The sequence below is a fragment of the Aplysia californica genome, unplaced genomic scaffold (genome assembly GCF_000002075.1).
Source record: "Aplysia californica isolate F4 #8 unplaced genomic scaffold, AplCal3.0 scaffold00238, whole genome shotgun sequence".
Taxonomy (NCBI): domain Eukaryota; kingdom Metazoa; phylum Mollusca; class Gastropoda; order Aplysiida; family Aplysiidae; genus Aplysia; species Aplysia californica.
Window position 1 is genome coordinate 844,884 of NW_004797508.1, and position 14,411 is coordinate 859,294.

A 14,411-nucleotide genomic window follows, 5' to 3' on the forward strand; every position below is an offset into this window, starting at 1 on the left:
ATATTTTTTTTCATTTTAACGCGCAACCTATCCCAGGATTTTTTTCATTAACTTTCGCTCCCTCCCACAGGCTACTATATATACCCAACACCCCCCACAACCTTTTATAAAAACTCCTGCCAGCCCACATATGGTTAAAACCCCTCTTCCCCAAAAAACCCCCCCAGAAGGACTTGCCCGCCTGTTATAAATTGAAAAATTTTTCTCCAATTTAGAAAAAAAGAGGGGGGGCTTAAAATATTTGTTTTTTCCCCCCGGTTTTAAAAAAAGCCGGGCCTTTTTTTTAAATTTTCTTCCGAGAAAAAGGGAAAAAACCCCCCCCCCCCTCCCCCCCTAAAACCCAAAAAATAAAAACTTTTTTTCTTTTAAATCCGGGAAAAACACCATGGGGGGTTTTTTTTTTAATTTTTCCCCCCTTTAAAATACCCGGGTGGTTTTTCCAAAAAAATTTTTTCCCCCGAAAAAAAACCCCCCTGGAAGAGGCCCCGTTTGGGGGGGGGGCCCCCCCCCGGTGGGTCCCCTTTTCCCCCCGCGGGTCCGGGTGGGGAAGCCCCCCCCCAAAGAAAAAACCCCCCCCGGTTTCAAAAAAATTTGGGAACCGTTTCAAAAAAAAAAAAAGCCCCTTTTTATTTTTTTTTTCCCCCGGTTTAAAAACCCAGGGGGGCCTTTTTAAAAATTTTTGCAAAAAATCCTTTTTTTTTTTTTCCCTTTTCCAAAAAAAAAATTTTCCCCCCCCCCCCCCCCCCCCCCCCCCCAACAAACTTTCACCTTGAAATTTTAAATCATTTTCCAAGACATATTTCCCAGACAAATACCTCCTGTAGATGCCCCTGTCTGTGGGTGCTCCTCCGGCTGGTCCTCCTGTCTGCGGCTGGTCCTGGTGATGAAGACATGTCAATTCATACAATCGTCTTACATCTATGGGCTACAGTTTTGTATTTTTGATTCTGAAAATAAAAAGACTCATTATAATATTATTTACTACCAGTTTAAAAGGACATAAGGACCATTGATAAAAACCTGTCAGTAAATACATTTTATTATGTTCTCTTTTCACCTAAATGCCAATAAAAAACCCAACAAACTTTCACCACGAAATTTTAAAAAACCCACGAAATTTATATTTCTAATTTTACTTTAACAATTAACAAATAATTTTCCAAGACATATTTCCAAAACAAATACCTCCTGTAGATGCTCCTGTCTATGGGTGCTCCTCCGGCTGGTCCTCCTGTCCGCGGCTGGTCCTGGTGATGAAGACGTGTCGATACAATCATATTGCAACTACACAGTTTGTATTTTTGCTTGAGAAAATAAAAAGTCGCTATATTTTCTACTATCGGGTTTAAAGGCCATAATAACAGTTATATAAACCTGTCAGTATACCGGCATACGTTTTATTATATTACCTTTTCACATAAATTTTTTTTTTAAACTTTCACTTTGAAATTGAAAAAAAGCTCCACCAGCAATTTTTCTAATTTTTACTTCAACAATTAATAAATAATGTTCCAAGACATATTTTCCAGACAAATACCTCCTGTAGATGCTCCTGTCTGTGGGTGCTCCTCCGGCTGGTCCTCCTGTCCGCGGCTGGTCCTGGTGATGAAGACGAGTCAATTAATACAATCATCTTATGTCTATACAGTTTAGATTTTTGTTTCAAAATATAAAAAGAGTGGTTATAATATTGTTAACCATCAGTTTAAAAGGACAGAAGGCCATTAATAAATATTTTTCAGTAATTACATATCATTCTCCCTTTTCACCTAAATACAGCTATAAAACTTACCTTTAACAAAAAATTAATTGTAATTAACTGTAATTATGTATGATCAAATAACGTTCCAAGACATAGTTCACCCCCCCCCCCCTCCACTATTTCAGGGGTGCCTTGATAAAGCAGACTTTGTGCTGTTGAAGCTAGAGAGCTGGGCAGAGAAAGTCTGATTCCCTGTAAGGACTTCTCTGTTGACATCCACCCCTTGGCGCTCATATGACCTTATGCAGTTGCGAGCGCCATAAAACCTCTACTGAAACAAAACAAACAAGAAAGACATATTTCCTTGACAAATACCTCCAGTAGATGTCCTGTCTGCGGGTGCTCCTCTTGGTGGTCCAGGTGGTCCTTACGGAACAATCCAGTATACACGCCACTCCAACATCCTCACACTCAAACTCAAAATCAGCAGAAAGCTCTACCCACACCATTCTACCCCTGCAACCCTCCCCACCCCTTTCCCCCCAAAAAAGAAAAACCTGCACTGCCCCCTCAACTACCTCCCGCCATGGCCATGGCAATACCTACAAAATCCTACTCTGAACCTAGCCTATCCACCTAGCTCCCTATCAACCTATCTGCCTATCTCTACAGCCCCCACTGCATCACTTCAAGCCCGAGTGTGAGATACGGAAATCGTGTTGTCTGTGGGTGGTCATCCGGCAGCTGGTCCTGGTGATGAAGACGTGTCAATAAACAATCTTCTTACATCTATACAGTTTGTACTTTTGTTTTAAGAAAATAAAAAGAGTGGCTATAATATTGTTTTTTATCAATTTAAACGGACACAAGGACATTTATAAAAATCTGTCAGAAAATACGTTTCATCATTTTCCTTTTTTATCAACATGCAAAAAATAAAACTTACCTTTAAATCATAAAAACCAATAGGTACTTTCCTAATTTCACTTTAATAGTGAATTAACAAATAGAGTTCCGAGACATATTTCCCAGACAAATACCTCCTGTAGATGCTCGTCTGTGGGTGCTCCTCCGGCTGGTCCTCCTGTCCGCGGCTGGTCCTGGCGATGAAGACGTGTCAATTAATACAATCGTCTTACATCTATACATACAGTTTGTATTCTTTTTGTGAAAAAATAAATTGTAGATAAAATATTTTTGCTACCGGTTTAAAAAGCAAAGACATTTTTACAAATTTGTCCAAAAAATATGTTTCATCTTTTTCCTTTTTTTACCTAAACAAAAAAAAATGTTTACCTTGCGCTTGTAATCAGAAAAACCTATAGGTATTTTTCTAATTTTACTTTAATAGTAATTTACCAAATACAGTCGAACCTGCCCTGACGGCCACCTCTATAAGACGGCCACTTTCCATCCCCCCCCCCCTTGCGTTTTTTTCTATATAATTTAACTGTGTAAAATGGGCACCTGTCCAACTCAGCCGCGGCCACCATATTTTAACATACAACCCCTATCACACCAAACAATAACACTTGTCTTAGCCGACCACCTTAGTGACTTCATTACGTTTTGTCATAAATTGTGCTTTGGCCCCTGGCGTTGTGGGGGGGGGGGGGGGGGCGTCATAATTAAATCACCTGTCGTTGTTGTTGTTAATGTACCCCCCACTCCCACCGAACATGTTGGGGAGGCCCCCCCCAATAGGTAACAATTGTTCATCTGCTGGTGGGGTAAGCGTGTGATCCCTCGATAACCCATAAACCCCGCCCAAAACTCATACAAAAATCGTGAGATGAGTGGTCACTGTTTACCCAGTCTGTAACAAAGTAACAATGGACGTCAACATGAACTTGTGACAGAAGCGTCGCTTGTTCTCCTCGTGGTGACGACCCATGTGTTTGTTTTACCATAGCACTTGGTCCTCCTTGTCTGACAATTTTCCTTTCATTGTCGCCCTCGCACAAAAGCAACAACAAAAGAAAAAAAAGAGAAAGAAAAACCCCCAGCAAAAACAACAGCAACAACAATAACAACAACAACGCAGCTACTTTCGAGAGACCTCAGAGAGGAATGGTTTGGGTTTTTTTCATCTTGATCAGTCCTGCCCAAGACACCAACTGTCTTATACGGCCACTTTTCTCCTCGACAATGGGTGGCCGTCTTACACAAGTTCGACTATTACCAAATAAAGTTCCAATACATATTTCCCAGACAAATACCTCCTGTAGATGCTCCTGTCTGTGGGTGCTCCTCCGGCTAGTCCTCCTGTCCGTGGCTGGTCCTGGTGACGAAGACATGTCAATTAATACAATTGTCTTGTGTCTCTACAGTTTCCGTTTTTGTTTCAGAAAAATAAAAAGTTGATATTATATTTTTATTACTGGTTTAAAAGGACATTATTAGACATCTGTAAGTAAATACGTTTTTTATTTTTCCTTTTCAGCGAAATGCAATTAAAAGCCTTAGAGCTTGGAAATTGTTTTAAAATAAATACATTTATTTTTCTAACTTAACTTCAATGTTTGATTACATTGTGCTATTTGGACTGGGACATCTGACTGCATTTCATAGAAAGACAGAACAAAATGGTTCGACCACCTGTTACGTATGTTACCTAGCCAGCCAGCCTTGAGAACCTATTACACCAAGCACTCAAGCTATAAAGGAAGAGGAAGGCCACACAAAGGGTGGATTGAAGTTGTCAAGGAAGCCCTGATAAATCATAGTATCCGAACTGAAAGAGCTGCGGAGCTAGCCTACTATAGAAAACTGTATCTCCCCTCTATGCATAATGGCAACAGAGGATGAAAAAGTAAAAGTAAGTAATTGATCAATAATGTTCCAAGACATATTTCCCAGACAAATACCTCCTCTAGATGCCCCTGTCTGTGGGTGTTCCTCCGGCTGGTCCTCCTGTCCGAGGCTGGTCCTGGTGATGAAGACATGTCAATTCATACAATCGTCTTACATCTATGGGCTACAGTTTTGTATTTTTGATTCAGAAAGTAAAAAGACACGTTATAGTATTATTTACTACCAGTTTAAAAGGACATAAGGACATTGATAAAAACCTGTCAGTAAATACATTTTATTATGTTCTCTTTTCACCTAAAGGCCAACAAAAAACCCAACAAACTTTCACCACAAAATTTTAAAAAACCCACGAAATTTGTTTTTCTAATTTTACTTTAACAATTAACAAATAATTTTCCAAGACATATTTCCCAGACAAATACCTCCTGTAGATACTCCTGTCTGTGGGTGCTCCTCCGGCTGGTCCTCCTTCCCCGGCTGGTCCTGGTGATGAAGACGTGTCAATACAAGCGTATTGCAACTATACAGTTTGTATTTTTGCTTGAGAAAATAAAAACAGTCGCTATATTTTCTACTATCGGGTTTAAAGGCCATAATAACAGTTATAAAAACCTGTCAGTATACCGGCATACGTTTTATTATATTACCTTTTCACATAAATTGTTTTTTTTCTAACTTTCACTTTGAAATTGAAAAAAAGCTCCACCAGCAATTTTTCTAATTTTTACTTCAACAATTAATAAATAATGTTCCAAGATATTTTCCAGACAAATACCTCCTGTAGATGCTCCTGTCTGTGGGTGCTCCTCCGGCTGGTCCTCCTGTCTGCGGCTGGTCCTGGTGATGAAGACGAGTCAATTAATACAATCGTCTTACGTCTATACAGTTTAGATTTTTGTTTCAAAATATAAAAAGAGTGGTTATAATATTGTTAACCACCAGTTTAAAAGGACAGAAGGTCATTAATAAATATTTTTCAGTAATTACATTTTATCATTCTCCTTTTCACCTAAATACAGCTATAAAACTTACCTTTAACAAAAAAAACCCTGTAATTATGTATGATCAAATAATGTTCATAGTTGCGAGCGCCATAAAACCTCTACTGAAACAAAACAAACAAGAAAGACATATTTCCCTGACAAATACCTCCTGTAGATGTCCTGTCTGCGGGTGCTCCTCTTGGTGGTCCAGGTGGTCCTTACGGAACAATCCAGTATACACGCCACTCCAACATCCTCACACTCAAACTCAAAATCAGCAGAAAGCTCTACCCACACCATTCTACCCCTGCAACCCTCCCCACCCCTTTCCCCCCAAAAAAGAAAAACCTGCACTGCCCCCTCAACTACCTCCCGCCATGGCCATGGCAATACCTACAACATCCTACTCTGAACCTAGCCTATCCACCTAGCTCCCTATCAACCTATCTGCCTATCTCTACAGCCCCCACTGCATCACTTCAAGCCCGAGTGTGAGATACGGAAATCGTGTTGTCTGTGGGTGGTCATCCGGCAGCTGGTCCTGGTGATGAAGACGTGTCAATAAACAATCTTCTTACATCTATACAGTTTGTACTTTTGTTTTAAGAAAATAAAAAGAGTGGCTATAATATTGTTTTTTATCAATTTAAACGGACACAAGGACATTTATAAAAATCTGTCAGAAAATACGTTTCATCATTTTCCTTTTTTATCAACATGCAAAAAATAAAACTTACCTTTAAATCATAAAACCAATAGGTACTTTCCTAATTTCACTTTAATAGTGAATTAACAAATAGAGTTCCGAGACATATTTCCCAGACAAATACCTCCTGTAGATGCTCGTCTGTGGGTGCTCCTCCGGCTGGTCCTCCTGTCCGCGGCTGGTCCTGGTGATGAAGACGTGTCAATTAATACAATCGTCTTATATCTATACATACAGTTTGTATTCTTTTTGTGAAAAAATAAATTGTAGATAAAATATTTTTGCTACCGGTTTAAAAAGCAAAGACATTTTTACAAATTTGTCCAAAAAACATGTTTCATCTTTTTCCTTTTTTTACCTAAACAAAAAAAATTTTTACCTTGCGCTTGTAATCAGAAAAACCAATAGGTATTTTTCTAATTTTACTTTAATAGTAATTTACCAAATACAGTCGAACCTGCCCTGACGGCCACCTCTATAAGACGGCCACCTGTAAAACGGCCACTTTCCATTTCCCCCCCTTGCGTTTTTTTCTATATAATTTAACTGTGTAAAATGGGCACCTGTCCAACTCAGCCGCGGCCACCATATTTTAACATACAACCCCTATCACACCAAAAAATAACACTTGTCTTAGACGACCACCTTAGTGACTTCATTACGTTTTGTCATAAATTGTGCTTTGGCCCCTGGCGTTGTGTGAGGGGGGGGGGGGGGGGAGACGTCATAATTAAATCACCTGTCGTTGTTGTTGTTAATGTACCTCCAACTCCAACCGATCATGTTGCGTAGGCCCCTCTCATTATTGACCAATAGGTAACAATTGTTCATCTGCTGGTGGGGTAAGCGTGTGATCCCTCGATAACCCATAAACCCCGCCCAAAACTCATACAAAAATCGTGAGATGAGTGGTCACTGTTTACCCAGTCTGTAACAAAGTAACAATGGACGTCAACATGAACTTGTGACAGAAGCGTCGCTTGTTCTCCTCGTGGTGGCGACCCATGTGTTTGTTTTACCATAGCACTTGGTCCTCCTTGTCTGACACTTTTCCTTTCATTGTCGCCCTCGCACAAAAGCAACAACAAAAGAAAAAAAAGAGAAAGAAAAAACCCCAGCAAAAACAACAGCAACAACAATAACAACAACAACAATGCAGCTACTTTCGAGAGACCTCAGAGAGGAATGGTTTGGTTTTTTTCATCTTGATCAGTCCTGCCCAAGACACCAACTGTCTTATACGGCCACTTTTCTCCTCGACAATGGGTGGCCGTCTTACACAGGTTCGACTATTACCAAATAAAGTTCCAATACATATTTCCCAGACAAATACCTCCTGTAGATGCTCCTGTCCGTGGGTGATCCTCCGGCTAGTCCTCCTGTCCGTGGCTGGTCCTGGTGACGAAGACATGTCAATTCATACAATTGTCCTGTGTCTCTACAGTTTCCGTTTTTGTTTCAGAAAAATAAAGAGTTGATATTATATTTTTACTACTGGTTTAGAAGGACATTATTAGACATCTGTAAGTTAATACGTTTTTTATTTTTCCTTTTCAGCGAAATGCAATTAAAAGCCTTAGAGCTTGGAAATTGTTTTAAAATAAAAACATTTATTTTTCTAACTTAACTTTAATGTTTCATTACATTATGCTATTTGGACTGGGACATCTGACTGCATTTCATAGAAAGACAGAACAAAATGGTTCGACCACCTGTTACGTATGTTACCTAGCCAGCCAGCCTTGAGAACCTATTACACCAAGCACTCAAGCTATAAAGGAAGAAGAAGGCCACACAAAGGATGGATTGAAGTTGTCAAGGAAGCCCTGATAAATCATAGTATCCGAACTGAAAGAGCTGCGGAGCTAGCCTACTATAGAAAACTGTATCTCCCCTCTATGCATAATGGCAACAGAGGATGAAAAAGTAAAAGTAAGTAATTGATCAATAATGTTCCAAGATATATTTCCCAGACAAATACCTCCTGTAGATGCCCCTGTCTGTGGGTGCTCCCCCGGCTGGTCCTCCTGTCCGCGGCTGGTCCTGGTGATGAATACGTGTCAATTAATACAATCGTCTTACATCTATATAGTTTCCATTTTTCTTTCAGAAAATAAAGAGTTGATATATTTTTACTACTGGTTTAAAAGGACTTTAATAAAAATCTGCCAGTAAATACGTAGGCCTCTTATTTTCTCTTTTCACCTAAATGTAAAAATAAAACTTTTACCTTTAAATCAAAAGAACCGATATATATTTTTCTTTTTTCTTTTTTTTTTGTAGAGGTTTTACGGCGCTCACAACTGAATGAGGTCATATGACCACCATGAGGTGGATGTCAACAGAAGTTTTTACAGGGAATCAGACTTACTTTGCTCACCTCTCTGGCTTCAACAGCACAAAGTCTCTTTCGACTTTCAAAGCAACCCGGAAATAGTGGGTCACAAGAGTGTGACAAACAAAAAAGTAGAGGAAAATGACGATAGTAAGGATTGGGAAAGTAAAAGAAGCAGTTCCCTGTTGTAGTTCAGACACAGTTATGAGCATGACATTGTTGAATCTGCCCTTTTACAATTCTACTGTACATAAGAACTGGAGTAGGGTCAGACTCGCTAAATCAGTGTCCGTGAGTAACGAAGTGCTCGCTGGCACTACCCGCAAACAAGCGGACGGGTAACGAGCCATCCGCTTGTGAAGAGTAGTTTGCTACTCGCTACTCATCAGACAGAGACAACAGTTCATTTAGCCAGCGAGCGGATGGGTGGATGGAGAGACTCCATGCATTCAAGCAGGCAGGCAGACGGACGGGGAGCGACTCCTATTGCATACTATTTACACCCTGCCCCCCTCGTAAAACATTCACCCTCCTGCCCCACATTGTAGCTGGGTGTTCATGCTGGAAACTGCTCTCCTCCCCCCCCCCCCCCATAAAAAGGCCTTTGGAAATTCTTTTTTGATTGACTGAGCAGGTGTTTTACGGCACTATCGACCAAAATTCTTTAAACTTCGCCTTCAGGTTAAATTGGAACATACACAGTGTGAACCACACACGAGGTGAAAGGTTTCACACAAAGTGCTACGTCACCAGCCTCTCTCACTCCCTGTGGCACCGCAAGTGGCTTGAAACACTATGCCTAACTAACAAACAATAGGCGGCGGGCCTAACATCGAGTCAAGTATTTTGCTTTAATTATAAATTACCAAATAATGTTCCAAGACATTATTTTCCAGACAAATACCTCCTGTAGATGCTCCTGTCTGTGGGTGCTCCTCCGGCTGATCCTCCTGTCCATGGCTGGTCCTGGTGATGAAGACGTGTCAATTAATATAATCGTATTGTATCTATACAGTTTGTATTTTTGTTTCAGAATATACAAGAGGGGATATATTTTTACTACTGGTTTAACTGTTTAACTATGTCTCGACAGTTGCAGCCTCCGGCAGTCGAGGTCCTTAACTATGGCTGGACCGATGCGAAGTCATTGTATTATGGTAGGAGCCGAATATAAAAAAGTATGAGCTAACAAGCATTTAGTTTGACCCGAAAGTCAAAGATAAATGAATTCTACATCTGCGTAATGCTTAATTGATGAGTTTGACTCGAAACAAGTGGTTTTATAAACTAAATATGTCGGGTAGCATTTCCACAAACACGAGAGAAGTACGCGGAAACGTGATTTCAAATTGCATGTTAAAAGGCCAGAAAAGACATTAATGAAAACGGGTCAGGAGAAATGTTTTATTAGTTTTCTTTTTCACCAAAATGAAAAAACAAGTCTTTCACCTTGAAATAACAAAACCAATAGTTATTTTTTCTATTTTTACTTTAATTATTAATAAATAGTGTTTCAATACATATTTCCCAGACAAATACCTCCTGTAGATGATCCTGTCTGTGGGTGCTCCTCCGGCTGGTCCTCCTGTCCGCGGCTGGTCCTGGTGATGAAGACGTGTCAATTAATACAATCGTCTTACATCTATGCATACAGTTTGTATTCTTTTCGTGAAAAAATAAACTGTCGCTAAAATATTTTTGCTACTGGTTTAAAAAGCATTAAAGACATTTTTTAAAATGTGTCCAAAAATATGTTTCATCATTTGTCAATCAATACTATTGTCTTACGTCTATACAGTTTGCATTTTTGTTTCAAAATATAAAAAGAGTCGTTATAATATTGTTTACCACCAGTTTAAAAGGACAGAAGGTCATTAATAAAAACCTTTCAGTAAAAATACATTTTATCATTCTCTTTTTCCACCTAAATGCAACAATAAAACTTCTACCTTTAACTCGAAAAACTGTAATAATGAACACCAAGACATATTTCCCAGAAAAATACCTCCTGTAGATGTCCTGTCTGCGGGTGCTCCTCTTGGTGGTCCAGGTGGTCCTTAAGGAACAATCCAGTATACACGCCACTCCAACATCCTCACACTCAAACTCAAAATCAGCAGGAAGCTCTACCCACACCATTCTACCCCTGCAACCGCCCCCCCTCCCCTTCCCAAAAAAAAGAAAACCTACACTGCCCCCTCAACTACCTCCCGCCATGGCCATGGCAATATCGACAAAATTCTACTCTGACTCTAACCTATCCACCTAGCTCCCTATCAACCTATCTGCCTATCTCTACAGCCCCACTGCGTCACTTCAAGCCTGAGTGTGATATACGGAAATCGTAGAAGCAGACCACTTTGATACTTGTTGGACCAGAAAAGTGAACAAACCGTCTGATGTCACCAAACTTTGAACTGAAGGAAAGGGATAGAATTGCCTCATCATCTTTCTAGTTCAGTGATCTCATATAGTGAAGCAGCTTCTGTACAATATCTGAAACAGTACATCATACAAAGAATTTTTCTGGCGTTGAGTCAATGTTTTTACAGCCCTATCCGCACAACTTCACACAAGCTTGAGAAATCAAAGTGCGCAGTCAGCTGCTATAGTTGCCAGTTATCGTTCGCTGGTGTAACTGACGGAAGTCCACTTCAGTGTAGCTGTGGCAGTATATACTCGTCTGGCTGGTTGTCTAAGAGTGAGTGGAAGGTCCGTGCTGTCTGGGCAGGGTGTCAGCTTCTTGGGTGACTGTCAGCTGTTGGCTTCTCATGTGGGTGCTGGCTTTCTGTGAAAAATAAATTTGAAGTCAAATTACTTATTAATTAAACTTTACAGTTTAAGCAAAGAAAAGCACATCCAAGGCAATAACAATTATCAAAATGTAGGGAAAAAATACGACAGACAGGCACAAACTACAGGGGAAAGGAAACGAGAAGGTTCTGTCATTGACACCCGCCACCCATCGACAATAACAAACGGCAATATATTGGGGGGTTTGGGGGTGGGTTTTGGGGTGGGTTTTTGGGTTTTGTTTTTTTTTAAAGTGTTTTACGGCGCTCACAACTGCATAAGGTTATATGAGCTCGCGGGACACATTAAACTTTTTCAGTTGGTAGGAAATTTTGAAATTTGCCCGGGTGGCGGTCAGAGCCTAGCCTACTCTTATCGATTGGGAACAAGCAAGGATCTTTAACGTGCGCAACTTGCACTCGGGCCCTCAGAGATTTTTCGCCCTTGTCCGAGAAGGCTAGGTGCAGATCTTTCTTACCAGAAGATACGGGGTGTGGCTGAAAGACAGCAGTAAGAAGGAACCAGGGAGAAGCAGTAGAAACGCTGCAGAAAGAGTCAGAAGCCCACAGGAGGGGGCAAAGGAGGTGAGGGGGTGGGGGCAAAAAGAGGAGATGAAGGCAGACGATAAAACATTGCTAGAGAGCAGGCAATGAGGTGAAACAAGACAATTTTAGAGAAGAATTTTTTTGGTCGCTACCCGGACTCGAACCCGGGACCTTCGAATGAGCGGCCAACACCCTAACCTCTAGGTCACGAGAGCCCCCATATTGGTTTTTGGTCGAGTATTATGTTCTATATCGCTATAGAGAAAATCTATTCATGTATTTGCCACATAGATCTACAGATTTTCCAAACATCAACTTTTCTTACTACTGATTAAAAGGATGGACAAACATTTACAAAAATCTGTCTGCAAAATTATGAGTTAAAAATGTTCACTTTTTTACAACTTTGATACTATGCATTTCTTGTAGACTAAATTTTTGTAAAACAAAGATCTTTCCTGGGTCAATAATATTAACAATGACTTCCTGTTGGAGCATTTAAAATACCAAATACTGGTATAAGCGTATCTTTGAATTCACCGCATTCTATCAAAATAAGCCAAACAGTAGAAGAAACAAATTGTAGCATGTTATAAAGAAAGGACATTTTTATCCTAGGAGTTGTTCTTCACATGGTTGTGTATTTTTGACCAATTAAAACCTCCATTATTCCAATATTAGTATCAGTGTGATAATGCAACCTATTGAAGGAGAGGTTCCACCTTCAGGGACACGAAGCAACCAATATCATAAATTGTTCTCAGTTGAATTGATTTAACCAGCAAATATTCAGGTCTTAGGTTAATTTTAGACTCATTACTCGACATGACCAGGGGCATTTTTTTAGAGACACCTAAATACAAACATGTAATTTGAAGTTGAATTAAAAACTCACCAATTATTGGTACTTTTTAATTTCTAAAGTAGTAATTGAGTTAATGTCCTAATACGGGGAGAGAGAGAGAGAGAGAGAGAGAGAGAGAGAGAGAGAGAGAGAGAGAGAGAGAGAGAGAGAGAAAGAGAGAGAGAAAGAGAGAGAGAAAGAGAGAGAGAGAAAGAGAGAGAGAGAAAGAGAGAGAGAAAGAGAGAGAGAGAGAGAGAGAGAGAGAGAGAGAGAGAGAGAGAGAGAGAGAGATTGCTCTGGCTTAAATTAAACGTCGCAAGGGTGGTTGCTGGATGTGGAATACTGAAAATATAAATTACTAAATCTGAAGGAACTAGGAGGAAGGGGTTAAGGGGGGGGGGGTGCAGTTTGAGTAGAAAGAGTGCACAGGAAATACAAGTGAGAGAGAAACAACGGAACTAGCCCAAAATGGGGAAAGGGGAATGAAATGACCTTTCAGTACGCACAATAATACGATGAGGAGGAATGGGGAGAGACGAAGAATGAGGACTTGATAATAAGAATTGGAATACGGTTCAATATCAAGAAATACAAAAACAAAGAACATACCTGAATATTTGCTAAGATATAATGGAATCTAAATCTCTATGTGTCGCCTGATCGCCTCGGTTTCATTAGCACAGCAGACGGGAAGGCAGTGTCCAATGTAGTTTTACTACTGGAATCACAAGTACCTGAAATGTCGCCAGCTTCGAACTGATTAATTTCTCCTCAAAGTGCCCTAAGAGAGCACGAACTGAATTGTATTCACCAAGCAGCTGTCTGCTGATTGGCTGTTGGATCTCCGAATTCTACTCATCAGTCACTTTTTTAAAAGTTGAGTACTGTAAACGAGGCGTCACAAAAAAGCGTGGACTGTAAACGAGGCGTCACAAAAAAGCGTGGACTAACATAGCCAGGAAGACAACGTTGTTGTTTTTTTTTGTCCCCCCCCCCGTGTGTGTGTGTGTGTGTGTGTGTGTGTGTGTGTGTGTGTGTGTGTGTGTGTGTGTGTGTGTGTGTGTGTGTGTGTGTGTGTGTGAAAGAGAGAGAGAGAGAGAGAGAGAGAGAGAGAGAGAGAGAGAGAGAGGGAGGGGAGTGTTGGCCTTTGAGTGTTTGTACAGCGTAGGACGGGGATGGACGAAGTACATGTAGTAAAATAAAACTGTTCAACTTGTTCGTGTGTGGGAACGCAAACTGCCCCACGAACGCCTCCTTTATTACAGTTAAGACTAATAAGAGAAGGCGTTGTGAACGACCCATTCGTCTTGAAAGAAATATTCTCTTTCGTCCCCGCCTCTCTAACCCCTCCTCTCCTCTCTCTCTGTATAATATAAATATATATTATAATCTCTCTCTCATCACTCCTCTCTCTCTCTCTCTCTTACCTCCCCCCTTTCTCTCTCTCTCTGTCTCTGTCTCCCTCTCTCTCTCTCTCTTTCTCTCTCTTTGTCTGTCTCTCTCTCTCTCTCCCTGGATCGCTCTCTCTCTGTAATCCCTCCTCTCTCTAACCCCTTTTCTCTCTCTGTCTCTACCTCCTCCTCCCCCCCCCCTCTCTCTCTCTCCTACCCCCCGCCCCTCTCTCTCTTTCTCTCTTTTTACCGCCCCGAAGGGCTGTGGATCTGTCTGGGGGGGGGGGGGGGGGGGAGG